The sequence below is a fragment of the Musca domestica genome, unplaced genomic scaffold (assembly GCF_030504385.1).
Source record: "Musca domestica strain aabys unplaced genomic scaffold, Musca_domestica.polishedcontigs.V.1.1 127, whole genome shotgun sequence".
NCBI classification, from domain to species: domain Eukaryota; kingdom Metazoa; phylum Arthropoda; class Insecta; order Diptera; family Muscidae; genus Musca; species Musca domestica.
The window spans coordinates 373,069-381,993 of NW_026712167.1; the positions used below are offsets into that span (position 1 = coordinate 373,069).

At 36.5% G+C, this 8,925-nt stretch overlaps 1 protein-coding gene across 1 annotated transcript in view; it reads right to left on the minus strand.

Moving 5' to 3' along the window:
• Positions 1-7,719, minus strand: part of LOC131800491 (protein split ends-like) — a 280,268-nt gene extending 272,549 nt beyond the window's left edge. Inside the window, 1 exon segment of the mRNA XM_059118397.1 lies at positions 7,371-7,719. The gene's annotated coding sequence lies outside the window, so the exon portion shown is untranslated.
• Positions 7,720-8,925: the final 1,206 nt, after the last annotated feature.

Consider the following 8,925-nt stretch of genomic DNA (forward strand, 5'->3'; position numbering starts at 1 on the left):
ACACGCAGCTCTCTACCGCACATAGCGCATCCGTAATAATAATGCTGGATGGAAGTGAGTGAGCGAACGAAATCGAAAAAAAAAACAACAAGCTGGCTAGCTCCATGCTTAAAAACAATTGTCCATTTAATCTCTGACAATATAAAATTTATAAACTTTAATGGGTTTTCCCCCCCATTGCTCTCTTCCTCTGCTGTTACTGGTCTCAGTCGGCCTGGCCCGGCCCGGCCTCCCTCCCTCCATTTGTGCAGTATAATTTCACTAAAGTAATTATGTTTGTTCTTTACCGTTCCCTACCTCCTTCCCAGTCATCCATTTTTCCTTAGCTTGATGTGCCAGCTTTGTCCCTAAACGGGAAACGGAAATGGAATCTTGGGATTTGCCTTTAAAGCATGCGAATTGTTTTTATGGCATATCTCAAAGGGATTTATCCTCCTCATCTCCGTCCGGCTTCTTCGTTCGTTCTTCGCCTGATGTTGGGATAAAAAATAAGACCGGCAGTATTTAAATTAAATCTTTTATTTTTATTTTTTTAGGAGAGGGGTGGGGTAAGGAACGGCAGAATATGCGTCGTCTTTTTAATTTGCCAAAGTAGGAGGGAATACATTAAGGAGGGCTTAATGGATTTTTTTTGATTCTCAATAAAAGAAGCGGGATTAGGGGAAATCAAAAATTTCGAAAACATAACATAGGGGAACGGAGCTCTTGACAAGGTCACCTTTGTGTAGAAGACATAGAGATCCAAAAAGACCACATATATATAAAACTTGGAAGCTTTTGTATCGAAGATTCACAAAAATGCGTTGGAGGAATCCATAAATACATTTTTAAACATAAACCAGCAAGGTTTTGGCAAAATTCAGGACATTAGGACTGATATTGACAATTTGGTGCACAGTAAACCTGATATCTGATAAAGATAAACATGAGAGTTATATCCTAATCTGATCCGATCTTGATAAAAATTTGACAGACGTTCTTTTGAGCTCCATAGGTTATCTGCTACCAAATATCATTCAAGTGGAGTACATATAACACATGTGAGGGCTAAAAATCCCAAAATCGTATGAAACATATGTTTGGGAGCTATAGATATTTTTGAACTGATTTCATCAAATTTGAAGCTCTTCCTTTTAGGCTGAGTTCCGTCGAAATTGCCAAGATTCGGACAATTTGGACAGATATTGGCCATTTGGTGCACAATTAACCCGAAATCGGTTGAAGATATATATGGGAGCTATATCTAAATCTGACCCGATCAAGATGCAATTTAACAGAGGTATATTTGGGCTGTATCTGATATCTCGTACCAAATATCATTCTTGTGGAGTGTATATTACACATGAGAGGGCTTAAATCGAATGAAACATATGTATGGGAGCCATAGATAAAATTTGAAGTACTTGCTTCTAGACTGAATTCCAAAATTCAGGTCGGTGCCAAAATTCAGGTCATTTGGACTGATATTAGCCATTTGGTGCACAATTAACCTGAAATCGGTTGAAGATATATATGGTAGCTATATCCTAATCTGATCCGATCTTGACAAAATTTGACAAAGAAAATTTTGAGCTCCATAGAATATCTGGTACGACAGTCGGACGGACGGACATCACAAATCCAAACGGATTTGGTCCAAAGAGGTCTTAGGCCGTTATTTCGATGAGCACGTTTTGGCCGTATTAAATGGTATATAACCTCTCTCTAGCCATATGGCTGGGAGTACAAAAAGAGAGACCGAAAGAGGTCGCATATTTTGAATTCAAAACATTTAACATTTCGATTTAGAGTAAATATAAATTAGACAACATTTTTAAAAAATTCGAAATCAATGTTTCATCTGTTTTAAACTAAAAGCTCCGTTTTTTAAACGTTTTAAATTGGGCGCCATATTGCAATGTTCCTTTTCTTTGTGCTGAGGGAGTTTTAAATTACTTCTGGATTAATGAGGTAGTTTTAAGTCTTCTAGGAATTTTGGGGGACTTCCTGAGGTATTCGAAAGATCTGAGAGGCTTTTAATGGGCCCATTGGTCGTTATCGTAAAGTTTTGAAGCATTTGAAGGTCCTTTTTAGTGATCGATTTTATGGAGTGATTTTGGGTCTGCCAAGTATTTCGGAGGGTTTCATGACCACATAAAGGAATTGAAAACATTGAAAAGAAATTATATTGTCCTTGTATGAAAAAATTGACATTTTTCTGTGGTTTCTGGGAGCTTTTTAGGATCCTTATTCCTGTTTTTAAGTCTTTTGGGAAGATTTAAAAAAAAAATTATACACTACGAAGGGGAAATCTTTCATTTGTGGGGCAACCGACCGCATGGATAAACTCTGCGCCTTATTGAGAACAATTTTTTAATATTCGGTTTCTTCAAATCCCAGCTGATCATGGCTTTTCTATTGATTTACATAGAATTATTTCGAAATATTTCAGCACAACCAAAGATAGGGATGAAACATTACAAAAACAGCAAAAAAACTGGAATTCCATGCCCTGGAAAAAAGGCAAATATTTCAAGTAAGAGGTACCTATGCCCTTAGCTAAGTTGAGGATGGACTTCAAAACGGCAACGACAAAACAACAGCAGCGTACGCTATGCGTATGTGTGTGGTGTTTGCTAACAGCGATAACGTATACGACGTGACCGAAAGATAATCGTCAACGTTACATACAAACTGCTACAAACACCCCCAGATCACCACTACCAACCCCTCAGAAAAAAACGAATATCTTTCAGTTTTTATTCTATGATTGTTTTGTTTATTTCTCGTTGTGCGGGGGAGAAGTAGAAGAGAGCTCAATATGAGGAATGTAATTGTAGTTTTGTGGCCCGCCATAAAAATATCAGCTACAAACTACAAGTTTTTTTTTTTCGTTTTCGTTTATTATTGCCAGTAAAATTAGTTTTGTCAACCAAACAACTATCCACCAAAGTGTGCAGTGTGTGTAACATTATTACTTCTGCCGCTGCTGCGCTGCTCTGATGGGCTCTGTCGACATCGTTTGTTATTGTTTACGTTTAAGGGGGGAAAACACGACAACGACGACGACGATATTAACTACAGAGAATTTTACGAAACGAAACAAATGGCAACAACACTACTCCACCACACATGCCTACCACCCATCATGTTTCATATTTAGTAATTAACTCTTACCCTGTGCTTCGTGTAAAAACTAGTACTCTCTCTCGGCTCATTGTTATGGCTCTCTGCCGTTACTCCCTCTCATTTGTGTTGGGGGAATTTTTCCCCAGCCTTTGTTGATGGTTTCATGTAAACAGCCATGACACAACATCAACGGCCGCCAGCCATCCATCCCCACCAAAACACACACACACACACTCGCATACATACACCCCTCACCAAAGTAGTTGTGGTATCATAACTAAAGCTCTCTGTAACCCAGAGAGAGAGGGAGATAAAGTAAGCCAGAGAGCTCTGCCGCCATCATGAGTTATGTGTGTGTTCTATTGGGGGAGATGTCATTGCAGTCATTTTAACATTTTTAACTTGGGTTCTTTACCAGAAAGGAAAAGAAAAACGAAAGAAAACAACAAAGGTAAGTAAGTGCATGTGTGTGTGAGTTAATTTCACAAAGTAGTTAGGTAGAAGGCAGTTTTCTTGGTTATTTTTCTTGTTGTTTCTTTTGGTGTTTTTGCCATTTAAAGAAACCCTTCTTTTTATGAGGCCCCCTCCCTTCCCTCTTTGTTTGTTATTTTTCTCTTGGACATAAGGCGCAAAAATCCAAGGCATAACAAAAGGAAAGAAAAAAAAAACAAAAAACCATGGCATCGCTGCCGTTGCCATTATTTGTCGTTGGTGGTGATGCATACCAAGCCAAAAGAAGCCGAACAACAAACAGCAGAAGAAGTAGGAAAACCAGAAGAGGCAGCAGCAGAGGCAGAAAAACACGTCTTTGTTTTGCCCAAGGTAGGAACGAAAAACACGACGACTTTTTTTCTTAAGTAGTTGGTTCAAATTGCCTCACACTACCAAACTCACGTACTCTCTTCTTGATTTCCTTTGGAAGACCACCATTACCACCCAATACTCCTCTCTCTCATCCTTGCCGTTGCTTTCATTTGCTCCTCATCAACACTACTACTCAACAAATTATACCAGCCAGCCAGCCGATATGTATTTTAGTTGCTTGTCATCGTCATCATCTTCTGCTTCTTCGCAAATGAAAACACCAACCGAGCTCTGTAGTTGTTTGGCGGCGACGGCGGCAATTTTGTTTAGTTAGTGGCTTTACATTTTGTTGCTGATTTCTACACATAAGGTGGGAGAGGAATGGGGGATGGGGTATAATAGTACATGTGTGTGTGTGTGTGTGCCTGTTTGTATGCCATAGCTATTGTTATTATTATTTCACTTGAAATTGTTTGCCGCTGCTGTTGTTTCTGCTGCTGTGCCTGCCAATGTTGCTTAGTTTGTGCCATTTTCATCGGTTTCGGTTTTTAAGTTCGTTTGCAAAATGGGAATCCAAGCATTTCTGCCTCGCTAACATGTCGCTGTTGTTGTAGCTGCTGACAGTCCCACTATTTTCAGTCTTTGTTGATTGTTAGACATTAACTGATGTTCTCGAGTTCTTAAGCCAAATTGGCATTAATTCTCAACTTGGCATTTCAGCGTGGACTTGGAAACAGAAAAAGCCTTCCTGATATAAATAAATGCAGTCTTTTCTTCAAGTGCAAATTTTTCTAGTGCAGTGTTTTATTTTTTCAAAAAAAAATATTCCTTTGATTGTTGGATTTTTTTTCTGATTTTCTGGGTCGCTCAGTATTTTTCCACTCAGCATTCATAGAGACTCGACGTTCGTTGCCGTCATCCGTGCATCCATCAATGGCCGTTTTTATTCGTTTTCATTCAACTAAACATTTAGTAGCGTCTACAACACATTTTTTATTGATTTTTATAAACAAAGCGGCAAGTAGAATAAATAGAGAGGCCCAAATTTCAGCGGAAGATTTATATTGTTTTAAATTTATAAGGGGTGGACCATATATTCCATCTTCACACCAGACCTTGAGTTATTAAAATATTGGGATGTGTGCAATTGGAAGACGATCGAACTCTTACAACATATTTTAGAAGAGTTAGAATTGTTCAAAATTTTTACCCTTTGTGTGGGAGGTACCAGAAGGAATGGTCCGATATCTACCATCTTTATAACAAATTTTGTGTTAATGGAAATATGAGATTTACCAAGTCTGAAAAGGAATCGAATGATGATTTGGCGATTAATGAGCTTCATTGATATTCAAAATTTTGACCCTTTGTGAGGGAGATACCAGAAGGAGTGGACCGATATGTTCCATCTTCACAGCAGATCTTGTGATAGTATAAATAATGGGATTTTTGAAATATGAATAGCGCCAAATGCTTATTTCGGATTTTATCATCGATTTGGTTATTCAAAACGTTGACCCTTTGTGGGAGGAGGTACCAGGGGGAATGGTCCGATCTCTAACATCTTTATAGAAAATCTTATGTTGATGGAAATATTGAAATGTCCCAAGTTTGAATGGAATCGGATGTTAATTTCGCGTTTTATGAGCTTCATGGATATTCAAAATTTTGACCCGTTGAAGGAGTGTACCGATAGTTCCATCTCCACCAGCAAATCTTGTGTTAGTAGAAATAATGGGATTATGTGAAAGTTTGAAGAGAGGTCGGAATGCTTATTTCGGGTTTTATTATCGATTTGTGTTATTCAAAACTTTGACCCTTTGTGGGGAGGTACCAGAAGGAATGGTTTGATCTCTATCATATTTACAGCAAATATTGTGTTGGTAGAAATATTAAGATGTGCCAAGTCCTGAATGAAATCAGATATTAATTTCCCCGTTTTATGAGCTTCATGGTTATTCAAAATTTGACCTTTGTGGGGGATGGTACCAGAAGGAGTTGACCGATATATCCCATCTTCACAACAGATCTTGTGCTGATGGAAATATTGAGATGTACCGAGTTTGAATGGAATCCGATGTTAATATAGCGTTTTATGAGCTTCATGGATATTCAAAATTTTTACACTTTGTGGGGGGGAGGTACCAGAATGAGTGGAGCGATATATTCCATCTTCACAGCAGATCTTGTGCTGATGGAAATATTAAGATGTAACGAGTTTGAATGGAATCGGATGGTAATTTCGCGTTTTATGAGCTTCAGGGATATTCAAAATTTTGACCCTTTGTGGGGGAGGTAACAGGAGGAGTAGGTCTTTATGTTCCATCTTTGCAGCAGATCTTGTACCAGTAGAAATAATGGGATGTTTGAAATATGAAGAGCGCTGGATGCTTATTTCGGATTTTATAATCGATTGGTTAATCAAAATATTGTACCCTCTGTGGGGGAAGAACCAGAAATGGTTCCATCTCTACCACCTTTATAACAGATCTTGTGTGATGAAAATATTGAGATGTGCCAAGTTTGAATCGAATCCGATGTTAATTTCTCGTTTTATGAGCTTCATGGAATATTCCAAATTTTGAGCCTTTGTGAGGAGGTACCATAAGTAGTGGACCGATATATTCCATCTTCACACCAGACCTTGGGTTAATAAAAATATTGTGATGTTCAAAATATGAAGACAATCGGACAGTTATTTCACATTTTATAAGAGATATAATTATTCAAATGTTGGACCCATTGTGGGGGAGGTACTAGAAGGAGTGGACCGACATTGTCAATTTTCGCACCTGACCTAGCACTTATGCAAATATTAGGATTTGCAAAGTTGGAGGAAAAATTGGATTATCCTTTTCTTTTTGTGCTGTAGAATATTTTTTGGAAAATTTGGACATTTTGTGCGAAAGGTTCCAGAAGGAATGGATTTTACGTATATTACGATATACCAAGTTTGAACCAAATCGGATACTCCCTTCAAGAGTTATCGGCCCACCAGACAGACGGACGGACATCGTTAGATCGACTTCAAAGGTCCTGAAATGGATTTGGTGCAAAGACACCTAGTGTTTTATCTTTTTTTGTTGGAAAAGCTTTCCTATAGCTTTTAAAAATCACCTTTTACATCTACTTTATATAAAGGTCCCAAATAGGGTTTTTAAAGAAAATCAAGTTTGGTAGGTCCATAAAAAATTCATGCCAGATACACTTAAAAATTTGACTTAAGTTTTTCTTTAAATCTACGATTTTTGCCTACTTTAAATTTTGTATTTAAATTATAACATGTAAAATTTTAATATTTCTTGAGAGCAGGCTGTTTAAATCTGTATTCTTATGGAAAATATCCATCTAAATTATGGAAAATATCTTTTTTTACCCATGATTATGATTATGGCTCTAAATACTCTTCAAAACCTATTAACGTACATTTAGAAAAATCGATCGGGTTTGATACTTACATTATTAGAACTCAAATTCTCCCAAATTCAATTCTTAACAACATTTCGCATCAAAAACATTTTTATAGCCAGCCGCGTTTACGTTATCACGCCGTACATTTTCAAATAGGGTACGTATAAACGTATAAACGTATACTCAACGTAATCGGGACGATCTATAGGCGCGAGCGTTTTTCGAGTAGCTTTTTAGACCGATATCGAAAAGCTAGCTATACGCGTACCGTACCGTTACAAATCGAACGTTTGATTGTATTAAACGCTGTGTCAACGTTTCGCTTCGCGTCGATTCACGGTTAGAGCTGGACGTAACGGGGACAATTCGTTAATCCATGGGACATCGTGGGGAGAGAGAGCTGAAAATGGAAAACCAAATATGACAATTTATGAGGATTTGAATATAAGAATAAAATATGTATTATAAAATATAATTCACTAAAAACGTTTGTAATTTATGCAATAGAAAAAGAAAACATTTATATATATATATATATATATATAATATATATATATATATATATATATATATAATATATATATATATATTATATATATATATATATATTTAACGACTTCATTTTTAAACTGTAAATTTTGTGAAATCGGTTAGAGAATGTATCGGAATTTTGTGGATAAAAATACGATTATGTCTTCAATTATACGAAATTTGTTATACCCTCAGCTGTGGTATAATCATTTAATAAAGCCAAAACGTGCCTAATCGAAAGAACGATTTTAGGCCCAGGTCTTTTAGCACGAATTCTTTTTCAGAATATTTAGAGTCGATAACTCCCAAAGGTAGTATCTGATTTCGTGCAAACTTAGTACATCGTACAAAAGGTGCACCTTCCCATAAGGGCTCGAAGGTCTAAAAAAATTATAACTGTCATATCTTACGAAACATGTCAAAGATTTTCTTCAACCACCCACCTCCTAAATATTCATATCAAACATAGATTAATGTAATTATGGGACATGTCGGGATTTTAAAAATGGTCTCATATAGACATGGCAAAACAACAGAGGTATCTCATTTGCTAACGGCAAAGTCCGTTATTTAAGTAGCAAAGGCTCACATAAAACAAATTTGTTAACCCTTGAATAATTGGTAATGAAGAGAAAAAGAGAGAGTGTAAATGACAGTAATATACAAGATATTTAAAGAAATACAAATATATAGCATAATTTGGAGTACTAAACTGCTAATTTAAAGGCTAAAATGTACGAATTATAACTTAATTGGGGTCGAGGCGTACTCAAATTAAGATATTGGAAATATCGGGAGTATGCGCTTGGTTTTGTGTCTTTGCTACTCTATTTTTATTTTTTTTATTCATCTGAATCCGCTTCCTGTCCTGTTAGAGTTGGAATTTCCGCAGAAATCAGGAAACTAAAATACAGGTACTACAGTTGAATTTCAAATAGAAAATAAACAAAAATGAGAAATTTTGACAACATGAACAATGAAAAAAAAAAAAAACTGTATAACCAGCGCTGCTCAAAAACAAAACTTCGCTCACCAGTCAAATTTCTCTTTGTTTTTTTTTTTTTTTTTTTT